The 22,207-nt window shown below is 38.8% G+C and overlaps 1 protein-coding gene, 1 long non-coding RNA gene and 1 pseudogene across 2 annotated transcripts in view; all 3 read left to right on the top strand.

Moving 5' to 3' along the window:
- The window catches only part of LOC148731419 (uncharacterized), a 387,633-nt pseudogene that overhangs the window by 306,824 nt on the left and 58,602 nt on the right, over positions 1–22,207 (top strand).
- The window catches only part of LOC148731420 (neural cell adhesion molecule 1-B-like), a 284,150-nt gene that overhangs the window by 209,822 nt on the left and 52,121 nt on the right, over positions 1–22,207 (top strand). The gene's annotated exons all lie outside the window — the stretch shown is intronic.
- Positions 252–3,552, top strand: LOC148731423 (uncharacterized). The gene is made up of 3 exons (XR_016001676.1): positions 252–316; positions 807–943; positions 1,471–3,552. It is a non-coding gene; the product is annotated as an uncharacterized LOC148731423 (long non-coding RNA).

Genomic DNA, 22,207 nt, shown 5'->3' with positions numbered 1-22,207 from the left:
CCGTAGCAACGATGCAGCCCTTAAGAAACACCATTCACACTTACCTGTTATCTTCAAACAAATAAGTAGCATGTATTGTCATTATAGGATTGTAATCAGCGTATACAAAAGTTCAACCCTCAAAACCCAAGAACTGATTAACAGGTAACTTTTCCCTTTTTTTTTTTTCAAATGTTATCCAGCAAACAGGTAATGAGAATACCAACTTATTAGGAAGATGTTGTTATCTTGATCTAACTCCAAATTCTTGTAACTAATTCACAGGAAACGTGTAACAGCTACAAGGGAGAATTCACCATCAGATTGCGGGAATAAGGTAAAGTCTGTTTACGAGCCTAGTAGCCCATTAGGCCGGTGCTTAACTCCGGTTTCTGTAGCATGATGTGACAAGCAGTATTTGTACTCCCCCCTGGATGGGATGCCAGTCGATCGCAGGGTTACCCCCAGCATTAAATTTGCCGGTACCCATTTATACACCTGGGTGAAGAGAGGCACTGTGAGAGTAAAGTGTCTTGCCTAAGAACACAACACAATGTCCCGGCCGGGGCACGAGTCCGGACCACTCGATCCAGAGTCGAGCGTACAAACCATGAGGTCACCGCGCCTCCACAGATCGTGCGAGTAAAGGGGTTAAAATAGTCGATGCAGTTGCCTTAATGCCACCTCACTGTTTTGATGATTTTAATCGCCATTTCTCCAGGTGAACAAGGCCTCGTAAAGCTATAAGATTTATTTGGTACGAACATAAATGTTCCCGGGTGGATTAAGCGCATTTTTTACATGATTGTCACACTGTTTTCCACAAGGATCATGGACAGGCCAGCCAGTCGTTTCGCTAGAGTCGAGGTGGTAATAGATACGGGAAAAAGGGTTCTCTATCAAGTTCAATGCCAAGTATTTTGATAGATGGCAGTCTCTCAACGACAGAGCTGTGTATGGCCAGGTATTTATTTATACTCGAAATTTATGGAGCTTGTCAGGCATCCAGCTTAGATAGCTAATGAATCGAGTAGAAAATAAATAAAAATATAATACTAAAAAGTTACAATAAAAGTTCAGAGATGATAAGTAAAATATAAGGTTAACTAATTAATTAATTAATCAATCAATTAATAAAATTATCAAATACACTAATAAAATTATATACATACTACTAAAAAGATAGAGTACCAAAACTACATCCAGAATAAGAATTACATTAAGTCTAAGAGCTACAAAGGGTACAATTACACACGTCAAAAGTAATTTTCCTGATACGTGTTACAAACTCTTTTAGCGTTCGTGAAGTTCTTAAGTCATTATTTAAAGAGTTCCAGATTTTTGGACCAAAGTACCTGAAAGTATTTAGCCCATGCTTAGTAGTGTTGAGTCTAGGTTGTACAAGAATCAGTTCGCCACGTAGGTTGTGTGAGTTGTTTACTTACAGGGACCAATGGGTACTGCTTGCGTCTTTGTGTTGTTGATCACCAGATGATTCTCTCGAAACCACGATGATGACCGCTCAAGACCATTATTCACTACAAATTCGAGAACCATGGGCGAGACGTCTAGGGCATACATAGTTGTGTCGTCGGCGTATAACCTCAGAGATACATCCGGTATGGCGTAGTTCAAGTCATTTATATAAATGTTAAACAGCAGCGGTCCAAGGAGGGACCCTTGGGGAACGCCCACCATTACTTCTGAGTAGCTGGAGCAAACACCGGACAACTTAACTCGCTGTCTTCGCCCCAACAAGTAGGAAGAAAGCAAGTTTAATGCAGACGGAGAGGAGCCATACGCTTTTAATTTAGGCAATAGGAGGTTATGGTTAATAGAATCAAATGCTTTGGACAGGTCCACTGCCATGGTTATAACTGCCTCCCTTTTTTAAGGGCTTCGCCTCCAGTCCTTAGTCATCTTCAAGAGTGCGGTGCAAAAAGAGTGTTTCTTCAAGAACCCAGATAGATTCGGAGAAAGATGTTCATGGAAAGCGCCGTACAGCTGGTCAAACATAACCTTCTCGTACACTTTAGAAATGGCGGTAAGAATGGAAACAGGACGATAATTTTCTTTGCGTGTATCCTCATCTTTTTTAAATACCGGTGTCAAGTTCCCACTCTTCCATTCGGTTGGCCATGATTGGTTCATAATCAGATAATTGATCAGCTGTGTTATCTCCTCCGTTAGGATAGGAGCAGTGAGCCTTAAGAGACGCGGTGAAATTCCATCTACGCCAACAGCCTTCCGGGGATTTAGATTGTCTAAGATTTGACGAACATAGCCACATCTCACAGGCTGGAAGACAAACTGATCTAGCAGCATTTTGCTAGCGATTAGATTTACACTTGGATGATCGTTGAAGTCATTTTCACGGTGATGTTTTGAAACTACATTGGCGAAATAGCTATTAAACATTTCCACCACCTGCCTGGGTTCCGTCGAGACCACCCCGTTCTCAATAAGAGTTATGTTACTTAGTTTATTTATGCCAAAGTTAGGAAGAAGAGGCTTCATTTTCTTCCAAAACTCATCAGGATGTTTCGCTTCCGATGCCGTGTCGTAACAAAATTTACTTATTCCTTTGCGCTTAAGTAAAGTTACTTTATTACGTTGTTGCTTACAAGCAACTGCGTTGTTGATTAACTACGCTGCTTTATTATGCTGTTGCTTATGATGAAATGAATTACGGCCGCGCTAAAGCACGGATCATATCAGATCTCAGGGGGCGTGTCAAAAGTTCCTAAGCTTAAACTGGGTACTGAATGACATAATTTAAAAAATCACATGCTGGTATTACAGCAGACTCGGCCGACATTATAGAAGGTAACCCCACCCCCTCCCCTCTGAGGCCTTAGTATATCAGTGAGCCCCTCTTTGGCAGTCAATTTTTGATCGTCCCTACTTTAACAGTCTTCTAGCGACGACTGACTCCTTCTCCGTCCTCCTGAAAATTAATGTGATCCCCCAAATTTCCCCTCCACTGCGATCAATAACGAGTGGTCTCTAATCTCATAATGAATAACAACATTTTCTAATTAACATTATCACTCACTCTTTCTTTTTGTTCATCAGAAATTTTCGTATTCCAGGCCCTACAATTTAAAATGGGAAAGAATGTTTCATTCAAAAAGTTCTTATAAACTCTGAAGCTAAAAGATTTAGAACAGTTACGCACGCGTTAAACAAAGTCGTTGCCATTAATGAATTCACATCAGCCCTCTAAAAGGTTACGAGCCCGACAACGTTGGTAAGTAACAGGCTGAAAAAGGATAACCTCGTACCTTATTTAAGGAGTCGAATATTAAACAAAATGCTTAGTATTTTTGACAGGGTCATTTCAAAAAAGAAAATTTACCTTTGTGATATCTCCGTTTATTTGTGTGTCGCTTTTTTGACGAACTCTGTGGATAAATGAGACATGAAATGAGTCAACGTGGGGACTGAAGCAGTCAGACAATCAGGTGTAGCATTAAAACCTGTCGTTCTCGGTCAAAGTAATGGTCACACCATATCACCTCAGAGCGAGACCAGACTCATCCCCAATCTTTCCCTCGCCTAAGGACCCGTTACTATATATCACCAGGGGAGGGTGAGGAGGATTTTAAGGAGTTCACAAAGTTTTTAGGGGGAGCAGAGGGGGATCATTTGTCGCTAACGGGATATAAAGAGGGGACGTTAGGAAATTGAGCGTCATTCTAATACTACAGAGCCCTATGGGAAGGAGTAAGTCAGGTGAGTTTTTAACTGTGATACATCGAAAATATTCCAGCCCTCTTCCCCCCTCTAGGCAATAATAATGAGGCCTCCATTTTTTATCTCAGTTCAATTAGGGCAGATGACAAGCGTAACATTTATGATCTATCTATAACGTTTCCTGCATGTTGGAAGAGACGATATCAAATTTCACTCACATTTCATTGTTCTCAATGTAATTTCCATCTAAAAGATATAAATAAACTACAAAATTAAGCGTCACTTGGTGTGAAAAAAAGTAATCGTTAGACTAAAACAGCGCGAAAGGTTCAAATAGGTCCGTAAAAGGAAAAAAACTACTAGGGAAAAAGAGAACTAGAAAATTTTTCAAACATAAAGTGTATGCAATAAAGGCCAAGCTTCTACTCCTAAATGCCTGGAATGAATTCTGGATGTGACTTCAGGTCTCAGTAACTTAGCCGGGGATGACTACTCTCGAGCCTTTGAAAAGAACACCAATGTGTACTGAAAGTTCGTCGCAGTAAGACTATTACTCCCGGATCTTGATTGGTAATTGATCTTTCTGCATTGGCCATCCGGTCAGAATTGTGGTTTTTAGTGTCCCTAGAGTGTCGTCGTGACTTCTGCTACGCTGCAATTGATCAAGTCTTTCTGGTGTGACCTTCAGGGCTTGCATAGGTTTATTTATAACCAAATAAGGAAACAGGTCTAAAGACATTGCTTTTATTTTTTCCCGGCATATCAGTTTACTATAAAGTACTGATATCGAACGAAAAAAATACTTCAGTGGAGAGTTTCCGTGTAGTATCATGAAGAAAAACTGCATAATGAAGTGTTCATGCTCATGACTGATGATGAAATAAAAAAATTAATTGGAGTTCTTGAAAATCATTATTCTAATGAATTTCATCATGCTAAATAATTTTAATGAAGTTTTTGTTATATCCGGAATAATCAAGGTCGAGGTAAGTGTTATCAGCTGAAGCCGAAGGCTGAGGCTGATACATATCAAACTCATGGGGTACAAATAGTCTCTTACTGAATTTCGTGACCACGCCCACTTCATCGGCCCACTCAAATCGAGTGCGATTTTTGGATGTTATATCATTATGCCGACTCTCAGTATAAAATGTTAACAATCTACCACCGAAATATTGAACTATAATATCATGGCTTTCCATTTTGTGCATTTTCGTACTACAAAGTAAAGTTTTTCCCTCGTCATTTTCACCTTTTCCCGAGCGGGTCCGTCAAAATTAAGAAGGCGTTCGTGGTCAAAACAAGACCGAGCAAGGAGTCTTGGGCGATTTCTCTCTTACGCAAGCGCATATCTAAAATGTTCCGCCAAAATCAAAGAGAGGAACAAATTGCCTTTGTTTTGATATGAAAACTGTCGAACAAGGAGTAGATTGAACCTCGTCAAATGGCTAGTCAAAACAGCCACACCTTCCTCCTTTTGCTCGTTTCCTGTTTTATAAGCAGTGGGAGAAGAATTGGGTAGCTCGGAAAGCGCTTCACCATCGTTTACTTACGAGAGAAACAAGAAAGATTTGTAAAGTTATTTTCCGAAAGAGTCGGAATAAATACATTTTTTTCAGGTTAGATTGCTGTTTTTACCCTAAACGTCGTCCAATAAATTTTTGTTGCAGCCTACTAATCTATACAATTTCGAAGGAAAATATTCCGATGCTTCACCATCCCCGAAGGGGGTTCTGTCCTGGTGTACCGGTTCACAAGGGAATTACCATTGTTCTTTCTTTGTTTAGGAGTTATCGGTTAGCTATTGTGTATTGTTTGCTCTTTTGTCTTGGCTCTTGTGAACCGGTACACGAGGACAGAACCCCGAAGGGTCTCCACTCATCGAAGCGTGTACTGTAGCCAATGTAGTGAATTTTCAGTCTCTTGTTGGGTTTGTCAACCTCCGTGACTTCAATATCATACAATTTTGTATCTTTTCTCTGTGAAATGACCTTTTTAACAGGGGTGTATGCTGAGTATTCGTTGCAGAATCGCTTTGGTTCTCTTATCTCTCTCTTTGGCTTGTCCGCCATCTTGAAAATTTGCTCAGGAGGGCATCTGGGTTAGCGGCCGCGCCAGGCTGGAACCGACAAAAACAAATGTCCATCGCAGTGGGGAAACAGTTTGATATGCACTAACCGAGACCTTGATAATTCCGGATATCACAAAAAGCGAATCCAATAATTGCTTCATTATACATTCTTTTAGTATTTTCCGAATCTTTATCTTAAAGTAATTTCTCAATTTCTCACTGGGTTGATGAAGCGAATCGAGAAGCCATTCTTACTTCAGTGTTCGTAAACTTGACATTGCTCCACCGGAAATCATGTATTGCGCGCTCAACCTACAGATTATTCACTTATCTGTAGGTACAGATTAGTGAATAATCTGTAGGTTGCGCTGTTTCCCATAATTAACTTTAGGCGTTTAGCCAATGAGAAGATAGATGGTGACTACAATGTATAATAATGCTAATTAATATCCGGTCAAATTGACAAGATGTCCGACTAAAATAGAGATTTGAAAGGACGTCCTGGAAATTTTATATCTTTCTGTTTGTCAAGACATCAAGATTTCCCTGAAACCTCTCACATGGCAAGAGAGATTTGAAGTTTTCCTTTTTTCGGATACTTGATGCCTTAATCTTACTTCAATTTGTGCATGGAATGGGATCAGGTCCCCCTCGCCCTCCCCTCCCCTCGCCCTCCCCTGCCCTCCCCTCCCCCTCTATCATCTGTACAGTACAAAGCCATATTCTTCTCTTCCTGCTAACAAATTAATTGCTTTCGTTGTAGGCGGAAACATTAAATTGTTAACAACCATGACTTTGAAGAATGTAACAATTTATGATGTCAGTTCGTACAGTGATCTTGGAAGCTATGAGTGCCGTGCTTTTGCGAAAAATGTAAGCTCACCAAGGAGGCATGGCTTTAATGTCAGCGTTATTACAAGTAAGTCTATGCATTACAGATGAAATTTCACAACTTCATACCCTCACAGCATAAATAAGTCTATTATGTATGTCGTGTCTATCCATTGAGTATGGAATTGAGTAGAAATAAACTGTCAGAAAACAGGAGGAAATGCAAGAGATGGGGGTAACTTTTCTGAAGACTGGCATCTTATGGAGGGGAAAAACACTACTGCTATCTCCTTTAAACTACTGATAATAGGATGAGCTGTTGTAGTGTGGTTACTTGCCATTGTTCAAAGTAAACGTTCCTGTTATTTTTCACTTCTTTGAACATGCAGTTTACATGAAGTGTGAGTGCTGAATGATCATGAAAAAGTTATACCCTCATCTTAAATGGTAAAGTACCTCTTCATAAAAGTCCTTATGCAGCAAAATATTTCTATAAACCATCCCCATTCCAACAAGGAAACAAAATGTATATGTTAGTTAACAGAAAAATCCATCCACCTGATGCTTGAGCACTTGGCCAATAATCTTCACCTACATGTAATTGTTTACACATTCTTGCATTTCAGGAAATGAAATTCCAACAGTGTGAAAGTCACACATTCCAGTGTTCTTAATCCGGGTGACGACATCATAATCTTCTGCAACCTAACTAAAAGAGGAAACGAACGCAGCACTTCACTGAGGAGGATTTCCTGGTATAGAGATGGGAAGTTGTTGGAGAGTGTGCGGTATCCAGATCCAGATGTGCAACAGGACCTTATAGCCCCACTGAAACTTACAAAGGTTGGTGTCCAACATGGGGGAAATTACACATGCCTTTTGGAAGTAAAGCTGGGGCATATTAAGGAGTACAAAGTTACAGATGGCATATTTATTAAGAGTAAGTACAATGCACTATTACATGTGTGTTGATAGTAAGTTTTTTTTTTTTTAAGAAGCTCTTTAAGAAGAGTTTAACCCTTTCCCTCGAAATATCTCTTAAGTACTGTCTGCCATATCATGCGTACGAATTAAATTCGGGCATTTGAATTGGTGTTGGATTGACCAATGATCCCCTAATTGACATTTTTGTGTATTCTCATCACTTGTCTACTTGATTTTTTATTGATATTGTAAGGAGAAATTCTGTCTTGGTCACTCATAGCAGTATAATAAAGGTTTAACTGTGGTGGTACATTAATTGTACATTATGTGTGGTACTAGAAATAAAAAAACTGAAGAAACCTGGGGCACATTTTTAGAAGTCTGCATAATTGAACCCTTTCACTTACAAGATCTCATTAGCAATTCTTGTTACTGTCTGCCATTCAATTTTTCTGCTGTTACTTCGGTCATTTGACTATTGGATCAACTAACAATCCCCTAATTGATATTTTTCTTTCTTCTCATGACTTGTCTGTGTGATATTGTATTGATATTAAAAAAAGAAAATTCTGTGTTGGTTAAAGGGGTAAACGAGCTGCATTGTACATTTTGTATGGGCACTATGAATCTGCTTGGGCTGATAAGCATTCAATCAATTCTGTAATACCCTGACTGCCAACAGCCATACCATCATTAAACAGAAAGTAAAGTACCCAAGATGAAAACACCGTTTTATCTTTCTAGAAATACCTGTACCAGCATCTGATTATCTGATTAGAAATGACTAAATCTCTCATCATACATACATACATACATACATGGTTAATTGACCACTCCCCATAGGGGCTTTTCAGGGCCAACACCCACCCATCCCACCCAGGGGAGGACATCCACCACACAGTAATCTCGTGCGTGTGAAATTAAATTCTCCTACCCTAACCCTGCAGAAGACGGGGCCTACGGTTTATTCGTCCTTATCCAAGAAGAGTAGAATATCTATCCATTTTTTGATTATAGAAAGGTAGTAAATTCTTCTCACTTATTTTAAGACCATGAGTATTGGTCCGGCCGGGGCTCAAACCCTCGACCTCCCGCACAACACAATCTGCCGCTCTAACCAATTGAGCTAACAAGGAGGCGATAGCTAGTTTAGAGAATTTGTTATAATTACATCATAGCTACCACCTTTAAACTGATAAATTGCTTTGTATGAACCTAGTAATCCCAGGATATTTTTTTCTTTAACGCTTGTCATAAGAAGAGAAAAAACATCTTGCTTCAGTTGTTTCCTGAATAGACTGAGTTTTAAATTTGTATGGAGAGGTTACATTGCAGTCACTTCCGGGAGTTGAAGGGAAAGCATTTGGTAAGCTGAGACATTTTCCTTGGTGCAGCATACCTGGGAAGGTTCATTTAGCCTTAGAGATCAAGTAATTTTAAGGCTACTCAGCAGTGTCCTGGTGAACTTTCAATGGCCCAATTTTTACATTACATGTATTGTACATAGATGGTATTTCGATCTCTATCTACCATTTTTTCCTTGTAAACCAGGGTAAATGTACATGTATGTCTTGTTGTTAATCAAAGATTGCACCCCTTACTTGGACAGTTCAAGTGTTAACCAATGATCCAGTTTTTAATAATATTATTTATACAGGACTTTATTACTATCATTGTATTATACTCACTTTTACAAGATATTATTTTAGATATTATTTTACTATACTAGTAGTACCTATCGCTAGGTGCCAACGAGAAAGACACAATCTTAACATTTAAATCGAAATTTAAATACCATTTTGTAGGAGATGTTAATAACTTTCGAATCCTTAAGCTTATTTTTAGCGCTCAGATTTTTTAAAACATCATATTATTACTCGTCCCAAAAGATCTTACATTTTGTATAATCTTAAAAGAACTGTGTTTAATTTTTAGAAACTTACAGTAACAAGTCGACAGCAGTTTCTTCTCAATTACTTTTGTTATTGATTGTTGTTCTTAAGTCGTTTGTAAAAACAAACCCGAAGGCATTTCTTAAAAGCACGAGCGCGGGCTTATATCTAGAATTTTCTATTTTCATCATGACATCATTTACGGCTGGAGCCGCCAGTATCTTTTTAACCTTTTCCCATTAGGTTTTTCAGACTTAATAATTTCTCTGGGAAAATAAAGTAACTTACTTGGCAATACAAAGGCTTTTAGTAGTTGTATTGAACTTTATCATATATATCTAATATTATTAAAAACTAGATCATTGGATAATGCAATTCAAGACTTTTCATTGGCTTAGCCATTATGGTATATCAGCCAATCTACCATAATCTACAGATATGGCAAGCGTACGTGTCAGATTAAAATTAAAAGTGAGCTAAAAATTGAATAAAATTTAATTTAATTCAACGTTTTTAATAAAACAATTATTCCACTCGCGCTTGTTGGATATAAGATGGTTATAGCCAACTCGGCGCTACGCGCCTCGTTGGCTATGTATCATCTTATATCCAACAAGCGCGAGTGGAATAATTGTTAAATATACATGAAAAAATTTCTCAGTTCTAATTGGTAAAGATGAATGCTGTTTTCAGTTAATTAAGTGCAGAAAAGAGTTAATTCAGTGCAGAAGAGAGTTAATTCAGTACAAAGAAGGAAACAAACCAGACATGCTGATTGGTCAGAATGATTGATCAATGTCAATGTCAAGGTCAATGTCAAGGTCAATGTCACTTGCAGGGTTTGAATAAATTATTTTTGCACGTGATGCGCGCGCTCTTCTTCTGCGTAGTTATGAGAAGCTACCTCGTAGTTTTCATGCATATTATTAATAGATAATCACATGTTTTTCTCCTGCAATTTAGAATAAATAAGCACTTGTAAATTTTTTCAAAGACCACAAATTGCACTTGCCCTACGGGCTCATGCAATTTTGTTAGTCTTTGAAAAAATTTACTCATGCTTATTTATTCCAAATTGCACTCGAAATCATGTGATTACCTATACAAAACATGAACATGTTGAGCAAACTATTGCATTGTTAACTGTTTCATGGAAATTGTGAATTGCTGCATTAAGGCATGGTTTACATACTTAACTGCATCGTAGATGACAAAACAAGAACAAGTTGAGCGAAATGTAGCATTGTTAACTGTTTAATGGCAATTGTCTCTATGTGAATTGCTGCATCAGGGCATGGTTTACATAGTCAACTGCATCGTGTATATCAAAACAAAAACATGTTGAGCAAAATGTTCCATTGTTACCTGTTCAATGACCATTGTCTCTATTTCGATTACTGTAGTAAGACATGGTTTACATAGTGAATTGCATCATATCAAAGCTTTTGCGTAATGAAACAGAACAAAAAAAAAAACATAACAAAAGGAAAACGTGTTCAGCGAACTATTGCAGCCTCAATTGTTCAATGGCAATTGGCTATATATTAATTGCTGCATTAAGACATGGTTTACTCAGATAATGGTTGTTTGTAAAGGAAACAATATCTGTCATGGTTTCAGTTTGGACATTGTATGTTAATTTCCAATGTAACTCAAAATAACCACTGACTGAAGAACTAACTAAAACAGCCTCTACTTATGTGAAACGAACAAGTGTAGGACAACATTCGATTCTGCAACTTGTTGCCAAAACTTCGCCCTTCCGAATTGCAGCGCGCGGTAAGGACGTCCTGTACTTGTTTTGCTATCGACATGTGATAATTATATCAACTGAAGACAAGCTAGATAATTTTGCCGAAGAAAATTAGTTAAACGGCGCCTGAGAAATCACGTCTTACAAGGAGGCGTAACTTGCGCATATCCGTTTATAACACCATGATATACTGCATTCCAAAACGATCACCAGATCGTATCCTAAAAGTAGAAAAATCACTACGATAAAATATAGAAAAATACTGAAATATAAGAGTCTCTAATCTATTCCAAAATATGTGTCTAGTGACTCTGTCACATTTACAAATCGCGAAATGATTGAAATAAGAGCCTCTAGTTTATTCCAAAATATGTCTAATAACTCTGTCACATTTACAAATCGCAAAATGATTGGCTGACGAAAAGTCTATTGTTATCTTATGTTGCACAAAATCGAGATTTTTTCTCCCTGCAGCTCATGCGCACACGGCTCTATAATGCTGCCGCCTCTTGCCCACAGCTGCTCGTTGGCAATTATACTATATTTTACACTGTATTGTAAATACACAATTCAGCTTAGTGGCGGCTAGTTTTTTTTTTTTTTGCGCATAAACTATCTATCTATCTAGGTATCAATTGATCAAACACCAAATTGTATATGGGGAGAATTGAATTTTAGATAACAGCAAAAAGTACAATTACCATGATTTTTGTATGTACAGTTAAATTCTCTCAATACTTTAAGCAATATAGAGCTGAAATTCTGTACTACATATTGTTTTGATAGAGTTATGTACAGAGGGCTTTTGACATAAGATGGCCCATGTTTTTGAAAAAGACTTGTAAATTTTAAGTAAATGACATCATTGCATTTATTGCCTTCTCCGCTGTTCACCCCACTGTGTGGATCGTACATTATGATATTACAAGTATTAATTTCTCAGTCTTACATACAAACGTTTTGTGTTTCGTAGGGTTGACGGTCGAATGGATTTTAGTTATAGTTCCACAGACTACGGAATTGGCACAAGAGTGCAAGTGCGCACGCGTAAAGTGGGAGAGCCCCTGTTGCTTAGAATGGTTACTCGCACTGTACGTGTGTGGCAAATCCCAGTCATTTTTGTTGCTTTTATTATAGGGCTTAAAGATAGCACAGAAACTGCAATTTTATTTGAAAATACTGGTTTTGTGAAAGCTGTTATGCTAGTGCTGTCGAAAGTTTATTCTTTTTCGTAAGAGACATATTTAGAAGTTTCGTCTATTGATTTTTCCATTTTCATTTATAACATAACTAAAGCAAAGCGCGCGCTCTGGTTGGTTAATTCATCATCTACTATTTGCCCGTGGGTGTATACTGCTGACGTGAGCAAATGCTTAGACTATTTTTCCGCGCGCGCTTGTTTTTTCTGATCACGTAAGATTTTTTAAATAAAAAGGAACTCTTGTTACAATGTTTCAATGTTATGTTAATAAAACAAATGGTAACAACACAGTTTGTTCATAGTTCTGCTGAACTCTTTCCTCGGTTGTTGGATGATGATACGGAGCTTATAAACTAAAGAGGATTTTGGTCGGTATTTCAGGAAGCGTGATTAAACTTTATGGAGTTGCTGGTGTGCAGTTAGTTTCTATGCAGTTAGCTTCTTTTCTGTTGTCATGTAAGACTACACAAAACATTTTTTTTTGCGATGTAGCTCAGTAAAAGGACTCAGTAAAAAACGCGCCCAAAAAATACAGTAATACCGCAACGATGTGTGGCTGGTGGATGTTCCAATACTCGTAGCGATGGAGTAAGCCTTCATAAATGGCCCGAAGATCCTAATTTCGCCAGGTTATGGATGAGAGCCGTGAAAAACACGCGATCTGATTTTGAGAACCCAACAAACTCTAGCCGTCTGTGCAGCATTCACTACTTCACTGCAGGTTCTTTTGAGGAACAGTCGGTTCTGGTGAAATCTATGGGTTTCAAGATGAAAGCCCTTTCTAAAATAGAATGCTGTTCCCTTAATTTTTGATATTAATCCGCCCGTAGAAAAGAAACAAAGGCTCGAGGACGAAAAAAAAACTCTCATCTTCACAAGTCCGTGACACTAGCGCGGGATTATCAAAACAAAATCGTCAACAACTACGTGGAGCATACAGAAAACGGAAAGCTGCAAGGGGGTATGTATTACCTGGAAAATAAATATAAAGCTGACCTACTCACACCTCTGAACCTCCAAAACACTTGCGGTAAAATCCATCACATTCTTTCACTTGGCGTGTTCTCCCCTCAGCAGAAACATTCCACAAGCGTAGGATCGTCGAAGGGGCTAATGATCCAACAATTCCACCCCAGTTTGAACAAACAAGTCATTTCTTATGTCTCCAAACTTTTCCCATCGGGAATCACATAAGTTATGTACAGACGGTCAATACTTTCAACCCTGAAGATGAAAAACAACCGAAAACGTTTGGTTTTAGCATTTTAATAACTTTTCTTAATCTTTTTAGCCTTGCATATATAATATCAAATATGAACCTGTATTCATTGACTGAAAAATGCAGCAAAAAGCTCTTTCAAACTTATAACCCAACTCATTTACCCGGTGCGTGTTCCAGATCCTCGATGCACATATAGAAAATGAATAGCTCTCCCTTTCCAAAGAGAGTTACCGAACAATTAGGTTTTGCATCGGTAGAATTCTCACCCCAAGCTCAAGATGTCAGCACCCAAACTCCCAAAATAGGGAAAGATGTCTCTGTGCAATTTCGGAGCAGTCGTACCGCTAGAGGCAAATTTAGTCACTTGAAAATACATTAAAATACAAATCTGTTGTGACAGTAGTTTTGCCCTCCCGAAGAAAGTAACCAAACCGCACGCTAAAATAACTTGGCAGGCTGTCAGACGTCCGTTCCAGTAAAGAGTAAAAGCACACAACGCACTTCGCTCAAGGAGTTTATTACGTCGACCCCGGTTCAGAGTGAGGAGGAAAATTCGGATCAAGAGGAAGAAGGTGAAGAAGAAGTAAAAGAATGAGGAATTACGCAAGTTTAAGATTTACATAACACGTGCAGCGAATGTGAAAGAGTAGCTTTATTGTGTTAAAAACAAATGCAGGTCTAGTCAAGTTGAGGTCCTACATTTTTAAGGCCAAACACTGCTGCATTTCTGAAATCTAACGATCACTTCACTTTGTGAAGTGACAAACGAAGAGATTTTGCGAAAAGGCAAAGATTTTAGCTCAGAGAAATCGCTTACCAGTCTGTTTTGCAATCGCTCGAATGGATCGGCATCATCTGGTTCATTCGAGGAGTCAGAACTAGCCTCACTGTCGTAAGGCTCAAACACATATATGGTTCAGTTCCACGAGCGTCTGCACTCTCGATCACCCCCGCGATTAATCCGAGAAGGAAAACTCGAATCTCTAGAGTCGGACTCCATTACGATCGCTCGTATGTTTTTCAGTTCTCCTTTCTTCGTCATTGATCACGTGTTTAACTTAGCCTGCGAACAGGCTCCCGGCTTGGAGGGCGCGAAGCAGGGGAAGGGAGGGGAAGGTTTCTGTGTCCCCACGTCTGATTAAACGGGGAGCCTGTTCGCAGGCTATGTTTAACTAGGAGCCATTTCAACTTCCGGTCTTTGAATTGAGTGAATTTCGCGCTTTTGCAACAGGATTTTAATCAAATGAAAGGTTTTAGGGAACTTTTTCTTCTTCCAGTAGTCGTTTTGGCAAAAGATCTACATTTTGATTAAATGTTAACATTTGGTGGAGAGTATCCCTCTAATGCCTGAGTATTTAAATGCTAGACCATCGAAAGTCACGAAGATTACAGATTACTCCGTGAGGTAGATATGATAGGAGATGGGAAAGAAAGAGGGAAAAAGGGAGAGGGTACCAGACTATCCCCCTCCCGTGCAGTTTCTCCCCCCCCCTCCTTCCCCAAGTTACACCTGCCACACATTGTGAAACAAACTGTCTTTGATTTATCAAAAACGATCTTTTGAAGTTTAATTTTTTTGGCGAGAACGAAAATGAGGTATTTAGTGTTACAAAGGATCCATGCAATTATGGGTATTTGTGTGTGTGTGTGTGTGTGTGTGTGTGTGTGTGTCTGTGTGTACCGCCATGTTTGATCGTGTGTTTACCGCCATGTTTGATCGCCATGTTTGCTAGTAGAAAGATATCGAAACCAAACTCAGTGCTTTTTGTAGCTTTACCTGAAAAACAGTCGGCCGGTTGAGAAACCAACAGTTTGCCCTTCTTTAGCTAAACTTCGTTTTAGCTATCTTCAATTCAGCCAAATTTTGAGAACTGCGTCAACAAGGTCTTATGCCAACAATGGACAACACTATCAAACATCCCATTTATGGACAAATTTAGATTTTAGAAAGACTTGGGAGATCCAAGGAAGACTTCGTTTAGCCCTCTACGCTCCTTGAATATCGGTAGGCATGTTTCCCATACTGTATGCTTTACATTAGTCATAGTACTGACGCGAAGAAAATTTTTTTTACAATCTAGAGCTTCATTCAGTTCAGATCATTGTCTTTTTTCCCATAACCGTAGCGTTTGATTTAGAAGTGATATTGTAAGGGGAAATTAGATGTTGGTGACTGAGGTTGAAGGGTTTATCAACCGACTCAATTTATTTCCAGTTATGTTGATTCTTTATTTCGAAACATGATATCAAACGCATTTGTTATTCTTGACTAATCCTCTATTGTATATACAATATTTAAAACCGTAGTGAGCAGCTTTTTTGCCAGCAGGAAGCTGGGGAGCAGGGATGGTGTAGTGGTGAGACCACTCGCCTTCCACCGCTATGGCCCGAGTTCAATTCCCGGACCTAGCGTCACATGTGGGTTGAGTTTGTTGATTCTGATCCTTGCTCCGAGGGTTTATCTCCGGGTCCTCCGGTTTTCCTGCCGCAGCAAAAACCAACATTCCAAGTTGTGTCCCCAATTAGCTTCAAGCTAAATACCCCTGACACATCAATAAAGTTTTATTATTATTATTACATATTATTAGGGAGCGCGATCATCCTCCCTTTGTGACGCTTTTTTTCGGTCACGCAACATTGATTTTGCACCGATGTGTGACGGAGAAAGTGGATCAAAATCGGGCCTTCTCCAAGATACATATTGAAATAAAAATTGGAATAGAAAATTTCTTTCAAATCGCTTGTAAATACCTTGAACCTAAAAAAAAAAAAAAATTGAAAAGATTCAGTGACTGTTTAGATAATTCTTAGTGTTAAGATGTTTAGCATGAAAATGATCGCATACTGCAAGGGTTGACCCTACACATGGTGTATGAAACATTTTAGTGTGTTTGATGTAGAATTCCGTTGTCTGAAATGTCGCATGTAAAGAAGTGGGGGCTGCTTTACAGGAAGTGAACTAACGTGAAAGATACATTGGATACCTTTTAGTTTCGCGCTATCGAGGTGATGGCAGTTTCAACTGAGACAGAAATGACAGCGGGGTAGTTTTGTCCAGGAGCTCAATAACGGTGTAATTTGTTCTTGTGTTACACGAAAACATTTCAGCCGAAAAAATCAAGGATAAGAACATTGTATTTGTCCTTTAGAGTAATTTCAATCGAATGTCGAAAGTAATTTCACTTTCAGTTCTCACTGGCTCCTGAGAACTTTCCTTTCTTCTGATTGGCTGCTTTAAATTCCTTGATTTGGTTTCTCAACACTCGATCTGAAAGTGCTCCGATTCAAAATTACTGGAATACATTCAACATTTGTGAAAGGTCAGGTGCAAAACATCAAACATTAAGTTAGAACCAAGTAATCTGTCGCTACTTTTCTATCCATTCACTTTCATCAACATGGCAAGAAGCTCATTTTGTATTATAACATAACCAAAGTAAAGCGCGCGCTCTGATTGGTCAATTTAGCGTCCCCCATTTGCCCATGGGTGTATGCTGCTGACGCGAGCAAATGCAAAGACTATTTTGCCGCGCGCGCTTGTTTTTTCTGGTCACGTAAGATTTGTTAAATAAAAGGGAACTCTTTAGCTACAATGTATTAATGTTATGTTATCAAACAAATGGTAAACACCAAAGCGTACACTATTGAGTTATGGATGCACTTGGGAGGTTTGCTAAGCACTCAAGAAGCTAGAGTCTTACGCTTCTTTCGTGCTAAGCAACCTCCCACGTGCATCCATAACTCAATAGCCTACGCTGTGGTGTTTACCATTTGTTAAATATCTGAGATGCACTGGCATCAAATCTTTCACAAACTTTCTCCTCTTAGACAACGAAAGAATCAAATGAACTGAACGTTTCCAGTTGAAATCCCAGCGCCCGTAACCTTCACTCGAGCAGTCTGTATCCGTATCAGAAATTTCTCCTTGCATCAGCCATAGGTCTGTATATAACTCCCTCATTTACCTTCATGGCAGCGATAGCTGACTACAAACTGCCCATTGCAGTAATCATGTGATAACGGGGACATAATATCTCTAATTATTTTTAATAATTACTGTTTTTTTAAACCCTTCTAACATCAAGCGACTTCTCGTCTAGTTCCTCGTTTCCGGCGATAAAACTGTCTTAGTTGCTATAATGTTTTTTGTAGACCGCTTTGATCTTCTTTCAATTTATGCATTTACAATATTTTCGACCTTTGCTTTTCGGGCACGAACAAGAAACGAAAAAAGGTGTCGTTAGTGCAGTATGTTCAGCGTTATCTAAATAATCACGTCTCCCTTCGTCGTTTGCTAAGTAAGAGTAACAAAATCTTTACTATTTTTGTGACATTGTGGTCGCGGGTACGGCGATACACTGGTGACCGTCATAGGGTAAAATATGGACTGGACTGGACTATTTTTTGGACGATTTTTTTGGACTATTTTTTGGACCATTTCTTGGACCATTTTTTGGACCATTTTATAAGGGAAGAGGCACACCTTTAGTACTCGGGGAGGGATGGGAGCAGTCGACAAGTACTGAGGGAGGGGTGGGGGAAGACTGTCATTACTCAAGGAGGGGTGGCAGGTGGTTGTAATTGTAAACACTACTGGTTAATGGAGCTTTAACTCGATCGTAATAATTATTTTAATCGGTTTTTCGACTGACTTCTCCTTCATCAACATTTTGCGCTTTGCCGCGGCGTTTCTTTAAATTTTTAGCCATGCGAAAGCGAAACTGCCACGTAAACTGCCGACTTGCACACCGTCAGTTTTCCTTTGTGTAATTACCAGATTTATCCATCTATCTTTTGTCGTTAATTTTATCGGACGAGATCACAGAGTTTCCGTAAATATACTTTAGATGACTTTAGCCTTTAGCCTTTAGCCTTTAGACTTTAGTAAATGACTTTAGCCGTAAATATAGAATTCACAAGCGCTATCCCAATTTTAATGTTTGTGCGTTTACTATGTGAAATTATTTTTGGTACAATCGTACAAAGCAATATTCTCTCAGACCTCGAAAACGCAGACCGCAGACCGCACACCTCGAAAACGCACACCTCGAAAAACGTGTATACAGTGTGTAATTACCAGATTTATCTCTCTTCCTTCTGTCATTGATTTTATCAGACGAGATATCGGAATTTCCGTTATGCGAAAGCGAAACTGCCACGTAAACACTGGACTTTAATTTATATTTAAAATATTTCGTTTACGATCTTTCACTGTTGAGTTATCCGTGTGCCTTTTGAGTCCACTTGTGTGTCCACTATCAGTTGCTTCACGTTTTCCTTTGTGTATACAGTATGTTATTAGTGAATTTATCTATCTTCCTTTTGTCAGTGATCTTATCAGACGATATCACAGAATTTCGCACAACACCGAAATACCTAGTTAAACAATAGAGTGTTTCTGTCGAGGAACCATCAGCTGCTGGTTGCCCCGCGGAAATTTGATGTTCTTAAAAAGAAATATTTGCCCGACAAGCTTCGCTTCTTGGGCGAATATGCTAGTTTTAAGAACATCAGATTTCCAAGGGGCAACTATCAGACCGATAGTTCCGAAACATAAACACTATTTTCTTTATTGTTCACCACTAAATTTTCTTTCGCGTGCCAGTCTAAAAACAATCAACAATTATTACGATCGAGTAAAAGTTCCATTAACCAGTAGTGTTTATAATTACAACCACTTACCACCCCTCCCTAAGTAATAACACTCTTCCCCCACCCCTCCCTCAGTAATTGTCGACTGTACCCACCTCTTCCTGAGTACTAAAGGTGTGCCTCCTCCCTTATAAAATTGTCCAAAAAATAGTCCAAAAAATCGTCCAAAAACTCGTCCAAAATAGTCCAAAAAATTGTCCAAAAAATAGTCCAGTCCAGTCCATATTTTACCCTATGCCAGTTCCGAGATATAAACACTCTATTGTCTTTATTGTTCACCACTAAACTTTCTTCCGCGCGCCTGTTTAAAAACAATCAAAACCCGCTAAATGCACTCGAGACACTCGATTGTACCAAAAATGATTTCATATAGTAAACGTACAAACGTAAAAATTACGATAGTGCTTGTGAATTCTATTCAAGGGCCAAGGACCGATAATCTCGTGATCTCGTCTGATAACTTCAATGACAAAAATAAGATAGATAAATCTGGTAATTACACACTATATACCCAAAGGAAAACTGATGGTGCACAAGTCGACTCGAAAGGCACACGCATAACCTACGCCAGACTAGTAACTCTACAGTAAAAGATCGTAAACGCGATATTTTCAATAAAAATTTACGTCCAATGTATACGTGGCATTTTCGCATTACTATAAATTAAAGAAACAACGCGGCCCAGCGAAAACATTTTGATTGAAGGCAGTCGAAAAACCGATTAAAATAACCTGTACAATCGAGTAAAAACTCCATGAACCAGTAGTGTTTACAATTACAAATACCTACCACCTCTCCCTGAGTAACAAAACTCTTCCCAACCCCTCCCTCAGTACTTCTCGACTGCACCCACTCCTCCCTGAGTACTAAAGGTGTGCCGCCCCCCTTATGAAATGGTCCAAAAAATCGTTCAAAAAAGTCGTCCAAAAAATCGTCCAAAAAATCGTCCAAAAAACAGTCCAGTCCATATTTTATCCTAGACCATTATTATTACACAGAAAATTCCCTCTAAGAAATAATTGAGTAGAGAGGGCTTTAAATAACTACCCAACCATGTTTTTTGGAACTTAAGTTCTCTTCTGGTTTCCATATCAGTACGAACTTTGTGTTACGTCCGCAGTTTTTTATTTTTGTGTCCAGCAGTCCTTTTCAATAAGTTTTGTGTACACAACTTGTTTACCCATAACTTGCCATCTTCATGCTATATTGAGCTTTTTGCCCCCGATACACGTTTTCGCGTATGTTATTGTGTTCGTGTGATCATAAGTTTTAATTGTTCATTATTTTATGGGAAACTGTTTTTTTCCAGTTAAAAATTATTTCGGGAAAGATTTGAAAGCCTCTTCTATGTTCCCGTTAACCAAGCCAGTATTCGACCCGACTGATAATAGGTTCTGCCATTTTGATAACGAGCCAAGGAGATATTTTGTGCAAGTGCTGATAAAAATAAATTAATTGCGAGCTTAAAGATTGGGAAATCGATGAGTGTTCCATGCGTCATTTCTGTTGTGAAAAATACTAAAACTGTGTACGAAGGTCAGGTTAGAGTTGACATCAGGTGATATGTCAGCTTGATTTATGTTTGTTCTTTCGCTTGAAACTAACGAACTCTTTTCCATTCCAGATCTTTTTCTCTCTCACGTTTGGTGTCACATGTCCAAAAAACCCCATGTCATCTTATGCTGAACGAGAAAAATTTTTATCGTCGGTTACCTGCACGAAACCGGTTGCTACGGACAACTCATGATCAGCAAATCCACCAACCTCCTCAATCGTTCAATAAAAGAATCGTGTTATTCTGTGTCATGCAATGGACCAATCAGGAAACAATGTCACTTGTAACTTCACCATTGAAATCACAAGTGAGTTTTCTTCTCATTTCTTCTTGGCCACCGCTGGTCTAGTTGGAGACGCGCTTGGAGTCTAGGATAATTGACTTGTTTGGATAACTGATCATTTGCTGTCCAAAATCGAAAAATCGGCCCCTTTGTCAAAAATCAGACACTACCGTCAAAATTAAAAGAAAAAAGAAAAAGAAATCATACACCAGTTTCCAAAATAAGAAAATTGGCCGCAAGCGTCCAAAATCAGAACTCGGTCGCTACATGACTTGCCTTGGAAGGTATGTTAATTTATATCATTCGTCATGATCGCCATTCTCGTTCCTTCTAGTACATTGTTACCTCCTTGATTCTTAGCCTCGTGCACCAGCAAACTACAATCGTCCAAAAATCTTTGGAACACCACATCATTTTCAAATAAAGACAACAAAACTATCATATTTCCACTACTCATTGTTGTAAACATAACATTTCTTAGTATGCGACTCTGTAAAATATCAACATCACGAGCAGGACAATTGCAGGATAGTCTGTTCATACCTAGTAAAAAAAAACAGAGTGCTTCTCAATTTGACGAGTTTGATGGCTCCTGGGCGACTTTAGCTCCGAGGTCTAAGGTTAGAGGTCTGGTTCAAGCCCCAGGGCAGACTAACACTCAGGGTCTTGATATAACTCAGGAGCATGCGCTACTTATGCTATGACATCTGCAAAGGGTTAGACATTCTAGTCTTCTTAGAGAAGGACAATTAACACAAAAGGCCCCGTCTGCTGCATCTTCTCTGTACAAAAAAGCAGGTGCACGTTTAAGTAGCTCATGACTTTTCGCAAAGTGTAGGGAATGTAGCTCCCGATGTTGTGGTGTCGCCTTGTTATTGTTTAAAACAAGCCTCCATTTAAACCATTTATGTTCCTCTTGGGTTCATGCATAATTCGTGATCTATGATTTACCCTGCCTATATTTTCGGGCCATCGAATCTCAGCCCAAGACGTTCTTATCAGTTTCAATTCAAGTAGCCCTTGTCTCGAAACACTAGCCATTAATTATCCATTCAAAGTGCTTTGAAAAACGTTTTCTACTTTTTACCAAAATTTCCACAACAATTCATCGAAACACGATATATTAATCGTTCGGACACTGATTCAAA

Source organism: Stylophora pistillata, chromosome 5 (genome assembly GCF_964205215.1).
Source record: "Stylophora pistillata chromosome 5, jaStyPist1.2, whole genome shotgun sequence".
Taxonomy (NCBI): domain Eukaryota; kingdom Metazoa; phylum Cnidaria; class Anthozoa; order Scleractinia; family Pocilloporidae; genus Stylophora; species Stylophora pistillata.
The sequence above is the reverse complement of the archived record's forward strand: the minus strand, read 5'-3'. Positions and strand labels throughout refer to the sequence as shown.